We start from the raw sequence: 15,912 nt of genomic DNA on the forward strand, positions 1-15,912 counted from the left end.
TCAAGGGTTGTCTTTAACTTGGGCTTGATTATGGCAACTTTTCATTTCTATTATATAAGGATGTTCAGTTTCCTGGCTGGAATTTATATCACACAGACCGCTATGGCATGTTCTAATGCAATGAGTCCATTGGTAACTGGATCTGTAAAGTAGCTAGAGGTACAATGAACATGTCCAGCCCTCCATAGAAAGGGACAGGCAAGAGATAGACTGTGGCGGAATCCTGTTATGCAATGTGTAGTTTGTGGCAGAGCCACAGGGCTAGGAGTATATTAGAGTGTCATGCATAAAAACTGATGAGTGCAGTAATGCCACAATGGGTTGGAATAGTTGGCAAATGAGTGGGTCTACAGGTAACCTGGAGCTTTTCTTAGCAACTAACGTGTGCAATGCATAGCACAGAAAGACCAATTATTATTATTATTTTTAAAATTCAATTTGCCAAAGTCTTTGCACCATTTTTGGAGAAAACCACAGAGTGGTCCAAGGGAGAAATGTCAAGACTCAGTACCTAACTGAAAAGAAACACAGTGTAAAAGGTAACAAACACACATAAAGAATAAAAAGAAACTTAAAAAAAAATAGGCCTAGGGATCTAACAACCCTTTCAGTTGTGAAAGTGACAAGGACATCCAAAAAAAAAACTATCATAAAGTCATGACTATATTTAAGCCAAAATTGTGCAATTATTTGGGGATGATATAACTAGAAGAGTCCATTGTATTTGAGATCTACCACATGACATGTTATATTTGTTTCAAAATTTTGCTACTAATGGAGGAATTTTACAGTTGAAATTACAAGTACTGAGCATATTACAAAACTACTGAGTTGATTTACTTTAGACAGCACATTTTCCCATGGATCAGCAGAGGGGAGAGTGTCAGTATAGATGTGAGTCTGGTACTGTAGACTCAGACTAGGAAACCACAAGCTGACCAAGAACACTGACCTCTCAAGCATAAATTCACGGCTCCAGTAATTACAAAGAGGCCTACCTCTTTCTAATCCTTAAAGTCTAGGTTTAGAAATGAATGCCTGTGATATTATGCAACAGCCCATGTTAACACCATCTTTGTTTTTGTGTTGAGAGTGACTTTGGTCTACTTCTTTGTAAACAAATATAATCTTCAATCCATTGCATTTCATTTGGTGGAGAATTTAACTTAAAATGTAAGTGCAAAAAGAGTAGGAGTGAGAGACAAGCTAGAATTTTCCAACTTAATATCATGTGAACACTGTCAACTTACCTTTTCTGCTAGCTTAATTTTAACCAATATACAGCTACTGAAATAAGAATAAAATTGCTGTCCAGAATTATGAGTATTGGAATGAGAACGAGGGTTCAGCACTGTTGATTTCTCTTTCTTTGAAGAAGAATAGCTTTGCTGAAAAAAAAATGAAGTTAGTATGTCAGGACCTCAGATTTAAGGGGATAAAAAGACCAACAGTTTCATACAGCACTTTTCTCCCTTAGCACATAATCAAATATAACATATATCAATTTGCATTGCCAACCATTAGCATAATCAATTTTAGTTAGGAAAGAACACTGTACTCTTCTCTTCTATCTCCCATATAACTCTTAGAAGTACTTGACAAATCCTTGTTGATTTTAATTTCTTTCCTATTGCAGTAGGACATAACTAAATTTGGAGGATTTGCTACACTGAGACCATTTCTAGTCTAGACAGAGATCCGCGGTTGTCTCAAAATTTAATTCCAAATAAAATTGTATTCTAACTTTTCAGGGGCTCCTCGGGGGCTCAGTCAGTCGGGTGTCTGCCTTCTGCTCAGGTTGTGATCTCAAGATCCTGGGATCAAGTCCAGAGTAGGGCTTCCTGCTCAATGGGGAGCCTGCTTCTCCTTCTCCCTCTGCCATCCCCTCTGCTTGTGCTCTCTGGCTCTCTCTATCTCTCTGTCAAATAAATAAATAAAATCTTTAAAAAAATAAATAAAAATAAAACTCTTAGTTTTAAATGAGAAAGCAAACTTTCAGTGAGTCCATTAGGCAATTCCTTCTAGATCCATACTTTCGGAAAAGCATATGATGAAAACCAATAGATATATATCTAATAAGAAAACAAACTCTTAGAAAAGTAGTGCAGCTAGAGAAGGCATTTCCTTATAGCCCATGTGCCATTCAAAGCCTGTGGTGGGGCTAGAGGATAGGGAGAGCAGGGGGCATTAAGGATAGAGGGAGATGGCTTGCACATCGAGTAGATGCTTTGCAGTATTGAAAACCAACCGGGCTTTTATTCTAGGCGAGATGAAAAGCCAAGAGAGGATTAGCACAGAGGAAACAGAATGTGCAAAGGCATTGAGGAGAGAGAATGAAATATGTGGGAATCGTAAATAGCTCCTTACTTGTCTGTACTCTCAAATTCTTTAGAGAATCAGGTAAGACATACCAGCAGGTGCCTATCGACTAAGAAATCTGGGGGGTTCTTAACTATTTCCTTGGACTAGAGAGAGGGAGAGGTGGGATCAGACCCTTTGCAGAACCTGGGGTCTTGAGAGGCAGCTCAGGGAGTGAGGTAAGCAGATGGTTTTCAGAGCCTGAGGTCTTTAGAGGCTGTGTAAGCACTGCCTAGACAAGTGGAAGTGGGAGACTGGGTTGGGGGGGTCTGTGCTCCCCATGCCCCTCTTTCAACCCGGAAAGTGTGCTTGTGTTTATTTTTTGTCTTAGGGTTCCACATTAGATTTCATGTGAAAAGTGGTGTTCTGCTACTTTTTAAAAATGTATTAAGAAATAAGAATAAGTGGGAAGAAAATTCAGATACCGGTACAGATAGCTGAGAAGGGAGAGATGTAGCAATCCTGGAGCAGGATCTGGAGACATGGTAGAAAATTGTTTCTGTTAAGGAAGAACCATAATAAGCTTGCTCCTTTTTAAGTTGAGAAGCAAGGACTGTTAGAATGTGAAAGTTTGATATATGGGGTGATGAGACCTGATGGGATGACAACTGAGGTCCTATTGCAGAGAGGAATAGATTTGCATTCTCTTCACTTTGTAAATTGTGAGGGTAAAAAGCCTAAGGATTTCCTTTGACTTTTTCTTTTCTTTTAGGCTTTAAATAAACATTCAAATAAACACATCTCTTAAGAAGGCTGATTCTCACACCTAGTTCTTCTTTGGTCCTTTGGTCAAGATACCATAATCTGATTATTTTCTCTGTGGCATAAATCTTGACAGGAAGGATGTTGGTTAGGTATACCAGTTAGCTCCCAACACAATGTAACCAAAGGTTGTCACAGAAATGCAGTGAACAAATATTGAAAGTCACTTTTACATGCTTTTTTTTTTTTTTTTTCACAGACTACCACGGTGGACTGAGTCTTTGAAAAGCCAAGTCATCATTCCAGTCTTCAGGACAGATGAAAAATCTCTATACTTTTCCACCGTAGAATCTAGGTAAGGACGTTTTATGATCTGCCTTAAAACTCACCTTCACCATTAGCAAGATTTCCAGTCAAGGGGCTCCTCATCATGAAAATGCTTTTTTTGTGCTGCTGCCAATTCAGTAGATTCCCTTATGCTTCAGAGGAGATGGAGAGCGGCCCCTCACCATCTTCGGTGTGCACAGAATTGCACAGAATTGCAGGCCAGGGAGACCTCTGTTCTCACTGCAGTGCAGTCAGATAAATACTTGCTCCATTTCTCCCATCCTGCTCTTGCTGCAGAAAGAGCTGAAATCAAGTGTCATTTGGGGCCCGCTACTCAGAGTGTAGCCCAAAGACAGTAACATCCACATCATGGGGATCTTGTCAGAATGGTCTGAATAAGATTCCTTTAGCAGGATACTCATGTGAGCCTCATAGACATTAACTTTTAGGAACCCCTCATGCATTAGGAGATGCTTCAGGATCATCCCACAAGGCTGGCTGGCCTTTCAATGCCCTCCCCCAGTGGCTGGCTCACCGTGCTTGTGTCTTTCTCCTACACATCTTAGCATTTGCATTGCCTGCCACGGTGCCTGGCGCACGGCCCTCTGATCTGCTTTCATGCAGCTCATCGTGTCTACTGAGCGAGTTACGGGATCGGCACATGGCACAGTATACTCCTCCCAGCACCGTGAGAAGTTCACATGATCAGTTTTTCTGAATCTGGCTTTGACTGTAATCATGATTTTTTTGGCCACGTATCATGAAACAGACAGTACTACTCCCAACTGATAACCCCTTTGTTTCACCTGAAATGATCTCTCCTTTTTGACTCAAAGCACCTCTGCATTTCCATGTTCCAGTATTTCTGCAGCTGAGATGATCTAGTGCTGTTCAATTAATCTATTTTTTTTAATCTCTCACTTCACTCTCATCCCAAGTGACTGACTCCGGTGGCAGGAGGCATCATTTGAGTTATTCCTGTATCTTGCCTTTATCCTTTAGCTTTCAGCAGACTGATGTTTCAGAGGCTTTTGGTGGTAAACGGAAGAATGCAGAGGGCTTTTTTCTTCCATCAGCATCTTTAAGAGTTTTTCCCCCCTCTAGTTGAGACAATAGCATTGATTTTATTTTATTTTATTTTTTGTCTGCTCTAGCAGGATGATAAATAAAGCCTTAGCATGATAGATAATGTTTGCTTCTTTTCAGACCAGGTATCTTTTTTTCTTTCACAAGCACTCTCCCACTGCATGCTTTTGAAGTAGAAGTGACAGTTTTTCCTAAGAACATCTCTACCTTCCCTTGCTGCTTGTTTCCTGCATAATCATAGAGTGGGCTGTTCAAAAATAGGGTGTTTTGTGGAGTGATGAAGATGAATTATCCTTGTTCTGCACCAACAGAACGGTTATTGGGAAAAAAAGTTATTATACTTTTCCCAACTTTGAGTTGCCCAAATCAAAAAGAGACAAAGAATACTGCTTGGTTTTAACCTGTCAGTGAGAACTCAGGAGAAAGGGGTTTCCTAAGGAGTTGAAGGACGCATTTCTAAAACATCTGTCAACACTCATGTTAGACTAAAGATTCATACCAGGGTAAAACATAGTTCAATTTTGATCTCGAATTTCACCAGAATCATTAGGGAAGGGGGATGACAGCGAAGGTGGTGGCTTTCCTAGTCTATTGGAGAATGCTCAGGTGAAGGGTTGCAAACACAACTTAATTAGAAATGACCCCGATAGAATCTTGTGTGTAATGCCCCTTTGTGTATATTTTCTAGGAAAGGCTAAAGTGGAGGGAAATAGAACATTTTTGAGGTTGGCAAAATTCAGGTAGGAAGCCTGGGACTTTCTGGGAGTTGATTGAATAGCTGTAACCCTGAGTCAAATGTAAGTTGTAAAGTGTCACTGCAGATACTCATCATGAGAGAAAACCATCCATGATGGCTAAAGTTACGGCAGGTTGTGTTCTGCTGCAAACACCCATAGCTGTCTCCCCTCAGTGACCATCCTGCGGGAGAAACAATTGTTAACTGAATAAAAAGCACCTCAGAGGATGTTGACAAAACATGTGAGAGATGATTTTTTTTAATGATTTTATTTATTTACTCATGAGAGACACAGAGAGAGAGAGAAGCAGAGACATAGGCAGAGGGAGAAGCAGGCCCCATGCAGGGATCACAGGACCCTGGGATCACGCCCCAAGCCAAAGGCAGATGCTCAACTGCTGAGCCACCCAGGAATCCTGAGAGATGATTTTTAAATGGTCTCCTCAAGCTTGAAACACCTAAGTAGATGTAGAACAAATATGTTCAGTGAGATCTGTGCTCCAACGGAGAAGCAACCTACAGAAAGGTGAACTGGCATCTCCCTACATTTTTAAATTTGCAGTTTTACTGTAGAAAATGAAAAGCATTGTATTATACCCCTGTCAGTGAAAATTTATGAATTCCATTTTCTTTTTAGGGTTTGTAAGTTGGTAAAATGATTTTAGGGTCAGCGTTGGTCAGACTTTACATCTGATCCCTTGGAACCAGGGATATTCCTCCCATTAGCCAAAGAGTGAACAATTCTGCTGGCAGTGGGAATATTAAATATTAAAGTTATTATCTTAGATTTGGTTGATTTTAGTCAAGCAGTGCTAAAGTGTCCTTGCCTCATATTGTCTTTGTCTTTGACTCAACTACAACTGTAGATTCTTCCCAGGGATGCTTGTCTAGAGGCGTGGAAACCAATGTATGTGCAGTCGAACTTTAGTATTGACTTGAGGTTAATTAGAAATATTTGAGACTGAGTAGAAGAGAGTGTCAATAGAAACTCTTGAAAGTTAAAATACAAGTTTTGATTACTAACTCCATGCCTTTTTCTCTGAGAAATATCTCCTGTCTGCCTGGAAAATCACAAATCATCTTCCCTCTCTCTCTCTCTCTCTCTCTTCTCTTTTTGATTCCACACATTCCTTTTAAAAATTAACCTTTCTCTTTAATGCTACTGTTCAGGTGATCTATGACACATCCCTATTTCAAGGTTCATCTCTCTGTAATTCATTAGACAAAGGAGATTTCAATCTCACAAGGACCTTTATTCATTCAGGGGAAGAAAAGGCCTCCTTTAAAATAGTAAATGAAGGGATTTGTGTATAAATAAAGATTTTTTTAGAGACCCTTTCTGTCACTTAGGTCAGTGTTGAGGCCATCAATGCTTTGATTTATGATTGAGGAGGAAGAGAACAAAGGACTCACACTGAATTAGAATTGGATTCCACATGGATTATCAAGTAGAAACATTAGAACATCAGATTTATAGACTGTTTTGTGATTGTGCACTTGTGTAGCTTATTGATAATGGAAGAAAAGTGTTGTGCTATAGTTATCATGTTCCAGACCAAAGCCATGGCCAGCTTCTTCTACCTGTGACTTCTGAAGCTGATTTTAGCACTTGCTTCTGAACCCAGAATAAGTATTGAAATATTTTCAAGGACACTGTTGGCACCACAAGTGATCAATGACAGGGATTTGTGACAGCCCTCTCTTGTCAGCATCCGCTTCCCTCCCACAGAGGCAGTGTCTTCTAAGGGCACCCATTGTGCTTTCTCCTAACATCACCCTCATCTTGTTGCTTTGAAATGGTCTGGTTGTCCTCTCTAGTTCCATAATGAGAACAACTGTAACACCTTTGCTCAGGGCCTGGCATGCCTGAGGACTTCACTTCCTATGTGTGTGATTAATAAGGAGATAACAGAGATTGGACTGACCAAAGAAGCTCATGAGGCATGTGGACTTTGAGAGCTGTATTTAAGTCACTTGTGGAAGTAGAAATGGAGAGAGTACAGTGAAGCCGTTGTACCAAACAGGAATTTTCCCATTTCATGTAACAACTCCTACAAGTTTGATTCAGTTATCTGTTTGGGAGGTAATGTAGACATGGCCATTTGAAGGCCAAGAGACGATAGCCTATCATTGAACTGAGGGCAAAGCTTCAGTCCATGACGTACACACTTGAGATTTTGAGGAGTCTTTCTTGGATTAAATAAGGAAAGATAAGATTTTAAAAAGTATCTCTTGTACCTAGAGCAAGCAGTGTTTTAAAATATCCTTCTTGGCCTGAGGAGAACATAGAATTTGTTCTTTAAATATCAAACAGAACATATTTCTTAGACACCCATTGTTTTCTCAGCCTGACCCCCAAATGCATATAGTTAGAGCCGGGTAGAAGAAATGGTTTCTGGCTCGAGTCTGTACTACAGTTGGGTTGGGAATGGTCTATAAACAGAGACATGATAAATCATTTGCTTATTGTTCAGGAATATTTATGCTAAATTACGTTCCTAGATAATTATATCCAAATTCGCAGACAACTCAAAATGAGAAAGACTAATATAAATCAAATTTTGTTATACTAAAATAATTTATTACAGAATGAAGTCTGAGGTTTTGACCGACAGAGATTGGAAACTTGAAGTTGAGACATTTTTTCTGAGTTCTCTGACTACAGAGGATGCTAAATTGTTTGGAATTTTCAGATGATCAACTTCTCTGAAGAGTAATGATAAACAGCTGGTCTTTATATCCAGGGTATATTGATCTGTCTTCCAGCTCAGGACTGACCCTGCTGATGAGGATCTATAAATCAAGATATATGCAGGCAATAGAAAATCTGAAATAAATACAGGGACACTTTTCCCTGTGCATCAAACTCCTCCCCTTCCCATTCCTTCTCCATATTTCATAAGATCCCAAACCATTAGAATCCAAGGTTTTATGCTGATCTCTTTTCTCTCTGCCATATTCTTTAATAAAGCAGCACACTCACACACTCAGTTTTTCCATCTTGTTACTCTCTTTTGTCCCAGGGTGCTCCATTCTGGCCTGATTCTCAAAACCTTTGCCTCTGCTTTGCTTCCTCTAGGAGGCTGTCTGTCTTGCTAATTTTTTTGACCTCTTGACTGTACAAAGGTTGTCTGTCTACTGGCCTATCCAAGTTGATTTGTGCAATGAGCAAAGATGTAGACTGTTAGCTCTCTCAAATCTCTGTGTGCAAGAATGCTGGGACAGTATGCTGTATTTAGAGTGAGACAGTGAAGCAAATAATTCCCTGGAATGTTTTCTGAGATTCCATTGTTAAACTACAGTTTCTCATTAATGGCTCTAAATGGTCATGATTGGAATTTTAAAATTCTTTTCAGTGTGTGTGTGTGTGTGTGTGTGTAGTGATAGGATGAAAGCATTAGGGAGTAATGGTGGGGGGCGGGGGAACGGTGAGCTCTGTGATTTGAAGATATTTAGGCTCTGAAGGCAAAATCTAAAAATGAGGCATCTTGCCAGGAAGAAAAAAAAGGAAAAGTAACTGTGAGTTATAGATTTCTAGTGCAATGCAGGTTTCATTTGTGATTTGCTTGATAAAAATTTAAGGCCTTTTCTACACCAGCTACTATGCTAGGTTCTGGGCAGTAAGGTACAAATCCTATTTGGAGGAAGCAACTGCCCCGAGACAAAACAGGCTGTTCAAAATTCATGCAATGAGCTTTATAGTGGAAATACTTGCAAAGCACTCTTGTAGTATAAGCGTTACATTGTAAGCTTGTTGAGGGCAGAGCCTGTATCAAATTTACATTTATAAGCTCAGCCCCCTAGCTCGATGGTTGGCACATAGTAAGTACTTGATAAATATGTAATGGTTAAGTGAATGAATGAAATCTGTCCCTTCCATCTGTACCAGTCATTTATCTCCTGTTGTGTCAACTGTCTCTTATTTTGGTATGTAGCTTTGTGTCTGTGGGAATGTTTTATGAATGTTTTGTCTGTCTTCTCTATATCACTATTTGGTACCTAGTTTTAAATCAATGATATTTATTGGTAAATGAGTTTGTAGCCATTCAGTGCCTCAGCTTGCTATATATAAACAGGTTGAAAATTTATTGGGGTAAATAGAACAGTCTTCAGATGCCAGTGCCTTGCAGATGATTTTCACATGTGGTTCTCATTTGATTGGAATGACATAGGAAAAGAAAGCTAAGGAAACCAACACCGTATACTTTGGGTCACTCTTTAAGAAGAAACAATTAAGGGGCACCTGGGTGGCTCAGTTGGTTAAGTGTCTGACTCTTGGTTACAGTTCAGGTCATAATCTCATGAGTCATGGGATTGAGCCCCACGTCAGGCTCCGTGCTCAGCAGGAAGTCTGCTTGAAGATTCTCTCCCTCTGCTCTTCTCTCTACTCGCAGTGCTCTCTCTGTAAAATAAATAAATCAATCCTTAAAAAAGAAGCAATTAAAAAAAAAACCACCCAGTGACATTCATGCCAGTATATAGTGAAGCTTTGTCTTTGATGAAATGGCCATGTATTTGGGTCAGATTAGAAAAAAAATTAAAAAGCAACATCCTCTTCCCATTCCCATTTTCAATTTTTGAAATTATAAAATATTTTATCAATACAAAAGAAAATAAATCATATAAAACGAAGAATACCAAAATAAACTTCCCCTCAACCCAGAAATGGCAAATGTTTATATCCCCTCACTCTGGCCCTCTCCCCCGCCTATATTCTGTCTCTTAGTTAGGAGGGACCACTGTTCTGAAGGTGGAGCCTAGATAACTAAGTTGTGGTGTATTTGTAAGTAGAAATCATACAGTAGTGAAAAAGAGGGAACTATTGGGTTCACACATCAGCATGACTGATTCTCAAAGATGCACTGTTGAATGAAGGGCAAGCGCAGAAAAAATGTATACAATATGACAGCATTTATGTTAGCTTAGATTTCAAAATCACATGGAATGTACCAATATGTCATTTGGAGATGTATAAATATATAATAAAACTCTAATGAAAAACAATCATTTTAGACTATATGTATTTTTAAACTATATTTTTCTTAAAGCTTTCTTTGATCTCTTAGAATATACTGGTGGTTACATTAGGTCATTTTCTTGCAAGCAGGAAGAAAGCTTCATTCATTAGGCTGGCTGGCTGGCATGGAACACTGACAGACAAATTAACCCAAAATTTAGTGGCTTTAAAGTTTATTTTCCTATCTTTTGATTTTTTTTCTCAAATTTAGGCAACATCACAGGATGTTTTTCAAGGGTACATTTATGTACTACAGTCCTTTTTGTAGAGATACAGAACTGAAAACATCAATCTAAAGGCCTCCATGACCCATTTTCACTTTGGCTTATTGTATTTGTGGTGAATTTCCTGGGTAAGGGGTAAGGTTAACCTTTCACTAGTAGCAGTGTGAGCAAAATAGAGGAAGTATCAGGGACTAGCAGGTAGGCTGCAGCAGAAAACACAGGTTATCAATTCAGTGTAAATCATCTGTAAAAATTGGGGCAAAAAGCCACTAAAGTGAAATGTTAAATGTGCCAGGCTCTGTGATATGTCCTCTTCTTGTTTAATTTTCATGATGGCCCCTTTAGTTAGGTAGTATTATCCCTGCTTTACAAATGAGGGTACTGATGTTTACAGGGATTAAATTACTTGTCAAAAGTTGTAAAGTTGGTATATGACAAGGCCAGGATTTTAATTCAGGTTCACTTGACTCTCAACTCCTAGCTTTTTCCAAAATGCTACTAATGCTGCTTATCAAGGAGGAATAAAATGAGCTTTATTTTAGGTGATGGTGTGCTCTTGATTAAAATACCAAATGAAATAAATAAATGCTAATTTAGAAACATTGGTGCCTCCTGTTCAAATCCTCGTGTAGATTGGAAGCTATTATCATTTAAATAAATTTTTTTTACTGCTAAAAATATGAAGCCCTGAGACCTAGGGACTTAAGGGATATGGACATGGAGTCAGAAGACCTGGGTTTGAGTTCCTCTCTGGCCGTGATTAGTTGAAATCATAACAACCCATTAAAACTATGATTATCAGGGTATGTGGCTGGTTGTGATCTCAGGGCTGTGAGATCGGGCCCTGTGGTGTGGGGGCTCATTACCTCATTACCGCTTCCATCCTCATCCCTCTCAATTCTATAGGCAACCATTTTAATGTGCTTGATGTTCATCATTTTATTTGTAAGTATTATAAAATTTAATTGAAATTTTGTGTGTAGTTGTTATTAGGACTCTTTGCTTGTATTTTGGTTTCCTTCCTTTCAGGTAGGATCACATTTCTTGGCTCCCTTGGGATTGGGCATGGCTCTGTGACTTGTTTTGGCAATGAGACCTCAGTGTAATTAGTGTGTGTCATTTCTGAGAGGAAGCCTTTGAGAGCCAGGGTGTGATTCACCATACTTCTTTCTCCCTACTGCTGTAACCATTGATGATTCTAAATGGTGGAAGGTCCATCAGCCTGAGCATCTAAGCAAGGGCAATGCTTGATAGAGTGGGCATGTATTTTGAATTTACATAAATGGTAAATCTATAGGTTTCACTCATACCGTTTCAGTGTTTCTAGTCAGCACTATTTTATGAAGATATTTAATGCCATTTATATAAAGTATGAAAGCATTAAAAGCTACAATGAACATTTTATGGATGCATATGCAGCCATATTCCAAAAGTTTACCTCAAGCCTAGGGGTATAAGGCCAATGGGACTCCTAGCAAATGGATCCAAGGAGACTGACCTTTGGTTTATTTATTTATTTATTTTTAAAGAGCTCCTGTTAATTTTTTTAAATTTTTATTTATTTATGATAGTCACACACAGAGAGAGAGAGACAGAGACACAGACAGAGGGAGAAGCAGGCTCCATGCACCGGGAGCCTGACGTGGGATTCGATCCTGAGTCTCCAGGATCAGCCCTGGGCCAAAGGCAGGCGCCAAACCACTGCGCCACCCAGGGATCCCTGACCTTTGGTTTATTCTTTCCCTAAGCTTTAGTGAAAGTACAGAGGGTTTTTTCTTTTTTTAAAGATTTTATTTATTTATTCATGAGAGGCACAGAGAGAGAGAGAGAGAGAGGCAGAGAAATAGGCAGAAGGAGAAGCAGGCTCCATGCAGGGAGCCTGACATGGGACTTGATCCCAGGACCCCAGAATCATGACCTGCACCGAAGGCAGGCACTAAACCACTGAGCCACCCAGGGATCCCAATAGGGTGAATTTTAAACAAATAGGGAAAGTCATTTCTCCTGCAGGCCCATTCAACTGTGTTTGAGCACACTGAATTTGAATGTATCACAGAGAATACAAAGAAATGGAATTGTACTTTATGGTATGGAAAAGCCTTCCAGCCCCTGCTTTTTTTTGATAACACTGGTGGACACTTCGCCTTAGCCCTGCTAGATAAAAGAGGATTGAAATGGAGGTGCCTAGGTGGCTCAGTCAGTTAAGCATCTGTGTTTTGGCTTAGGTCATGATCCCAGGGTCCTGGGCTGGAGCCCCATGTGTGTTGGGCTCTGTGCTCCACAGGGATTCTGCTTCTCTTTCTCTCTCTCCCTTTACCTGCTGCCTCCCGCCCCAGCTTGTGCTCTCTCTTTCTCTCTCTGTCTCTCTCTCTCTCTCTGTATCAAATAAATAAATAAAATCTTTAAGAATAAAAAAGGAGGATTGAATTGTTACCAGTATTACAAAAGGCCCCTAACCTAGGCCAAGGGACATCTTTTGCTGGACTAAGCCAAGGGGTGGGTTTCCTTTACTTTGCTACTAGTGATTGTCTATTGGTACAATGCCCTGCATCTATTCCAGTGAGCTGGGAAACCTTGATTTATTTCTGTAAATTTATATAAACACCAAACAGACAACGTCTCAAAGATTCTTTGCCTCAGTCTACATTTTTTAAAGCTTCGGCTGTTGTCTATGTAATGGCTAATTATACTTGCTTGCTCGTCTTGCCTCATTTGAGCCTTTCAGGTCTATTATTTATACAGTTGAGCTTCTAGAGTTGGCTCATGTTCTAGGTTGCTCTTTGGGATCTTCTCACCCTCCCCTAAGGAGATGATGTGCCCTCCATGAGAACCCGGCTGCTTGTGCTTATATTCACCCTCCTGCCTCTGGCCATCTACATTTGGTGATCTTCCTTTTTCTCCTCCCACTATGGTTGGCCTTGAGTTTTCTCCTCCATTTTTATCTCAGCTACTCACTCAGCCTTTTATTCTTGTTGGGATAAAACTACCACTTTTAGGTTTTGTCCCAACCCTGTTACTCAAATATGACCCCAAGACCAGCAACATTAGTAACACCTAAGTTTATTAAACATGAGAATCTCAGGCCCACTATATCAGATTCTGCATTTTTAAAGAGTTCCACGGTTGATTCATATGCACACTGAGTGTGAGAAGCTACTCTAAAGTCCATCCCCCTTATTCTGGACTATGTATTAGTGTCTATAGCTAGAAGTCTTCTCACGAAGTAAGGAATCATGTATTGTCATATGCATTATATTTGTGTTTTTTGTTTCTAGTTTCCCTTCTTGGGTGTGTTTCATTCATTTGCTTACCTGTCTATGACTTTATATTATTAAAACTCTGGTGGAACTGTATGTGTTACTTGTTATTTAGTACATTGGTCTCTCTCTCTCTCTCTCTCTCTTTGTCTCTGTCTCTGTCTCTCTAAAACACTTATCTAAAGGAGGGCTTTGGCCAGAAGAGTTCTAACTCAGATCCACACAGCACAAAGTAATTGACTAGAACATTCCATTACAGGTCTCATGATAGATTTTTTTTTACCCTCAAAATACAGAAATCTTTTGTTTCTTTTTTTTTCCAAGATTTTATTTATTTATTCATGAGACACACACACACACACACACACACACACACACACACACACACACATTCAGAGGCAGAGACACAGGCAGAGGGAGAAGCAGGGTCCTCACAAGGAGCCCGATGCGGGACTGGATCCCAGATCCTGGGATCACGCCTTGAGCCAAAGGCAGATGCTCAACTGCTGAGCCACTCAGGCATCCCAAAGCTTTGTTTCTAATTGATTTGGCAAACCTCTCAGAACTTCCTCCTGTGTGTGCCTAGAATTGTATGTTTTATGATATCTGGGAGTTATGCTGTCCTAGTATTTATTGGATTTAGTTGATCGTATGTAATTTGTTTTCTCTGACTCAGACTTGATCTAATTTTTTTAAAGATTTTATTTAAAAATTTTTTTTAATTTAAAATCAATCAATTAACATATAGGGTATTATTGGTTTCAGAGGTAGAATTTAGTTATTCATCAGTGGCATATAATACCTGGTGCTCATTCCATCACATGCCCCCCTTAATGCCTGTCACTCAGTTACCTCTTCCCTCACCCACCCCCCTCCAGAAACTCTGTTTTTTTCCTATAGTTAAGGATCTCTTATGGTTTGCCTCCCTGTCTGTTTTCATCTTATTTTATTTTTCCTTTTTTTCCTTTTTCCTATTTTTCCAATGTTCATCTGTTTTGTTTCTTAAATTCCATATATGAGTGATATCATATGATATTTGTCTCTGATTGACTTATTTCATTGAGCATAATACCCTCTAGTTCCATCCACATCATTGCAAATAGCAAGATTTCATTCTAAAAGGTTTTAAGTAGTCTCTATACCCAATGTGGGACTTGAACTTACAACCCTGAGATCAAGAATTGCATGCTTAATCAACCGAGCCAGCCAGGCACCCCTGATATTTTTTCTGTTGTAAACACCAGAGAAACTTCTATAATAATTTTCTCTGCCATACTGTTGCTATCATTATTCTTTAACTCAAATTTGCAATGAGACAGTAAAGTTTAAGTTATTATATTCAAAGTGTTTGTGGAAATAAATTCAGAGAACACTATGTACAGAGATTGGATAAATCACTTGGTGCTACAATTCTTAGTTTTCTTTAGGAAAAAAGGAGTAATTTTCTGCAATTACTCTGTCAATTCCCAATTTGCATAAATATAAAAAGCATCCTGATATTGAATTGGACTCTGGTTTATATGCACCATTGTAGTCTGTGAACAAAGAAAATTACACAGCCCTCAACCCCTCCTTTAGGAGATTTCAAGTAAAATAAGTAAACTACTTCTGATCATCTCCCATAGCAAAGTGCCGTCCGCGTATTACAGGTTTTGCTGTGCTGTTCTTTTGTTGGTTTAAGTCTATGGAGAACTTGGGACCCTCTTCCCTGGCTTCATAGGCCTCTTACTGCCCTGGTTGTTTTCCTTCCCATCTTGGAGCTCCTGCTCCGCCTCTTCTCCTCTTCTTAGGCTCAGCTTCCTCCACCTAGACATTGATTTGAGTAATGACTCAAAGCTCAAGCCTAGATCTCCTCCTACTACCATATTTTTTCCCTTGGCAGTAGCATCCAATTCCATGGCTTTGTATATACCTACGTGTAAATGACGTATAGATGCCTATTTTCCCCCTTTCATCTGAGCTCCATTCTTGTGTACTCAGCCGTGTACATGGCATCTCCACTTCAATGACTCAAGGACAAACTAAAACTAATATGTCTAAAACTGAATTTATGATTGTCCCTCCATTTCTACCTGTAGCTGGGGGAAACTTTTGGGTGTGTGTTCTTCCTGCTTATGTGGATTGTGGGATAAGACTCCCTTCAGATCACTGAAGGAAATGCTAGTGGAAATGCTTTCTGAGCCTGGAAAAGGATGAAGTAGAAGA

The 15,912-nt window shown here is 39.5% G+C and overlaps 1 long non-coding RNA gene across 1 annotated transcript in view; it reads left to right on the forward strand.

Moving 5' to 3' along the window:
• The window catches only part of LOC106557902, a 402,448-nt gene that overhangs the window by 281,489 nt on the left and 105,047 nt on the right, over positions 1 to 15,912 (forward strand). Inside the window, exon 2 of the long non-coding RNA XR_005355540.1 lies at positions 3,320 to 3,415. This is a non-coding gene — a long non-coding RNA (uncharacterized LOC106557902). The remainder of the gene's footprint in view (positions 1 to 3,319; positions 3,416 to 15,912) is intronic.

Source organism: Canis lupus, chromosome 2 (genome assembly GCF_011100685.1).
Source record: "Canis lupus familiaris isolate Mischka breed German Shepherd chromosome 2, alternate assembly UU_Cfam_GSD_1.0, whole genome shotgun sequence".
In the NCBI taxonomy this organism is placed as follows: Eukaryota; Metazoa; Chordata; class Mammalia; order Carnivora; family Canidae; genus Canis; species Canis lupus.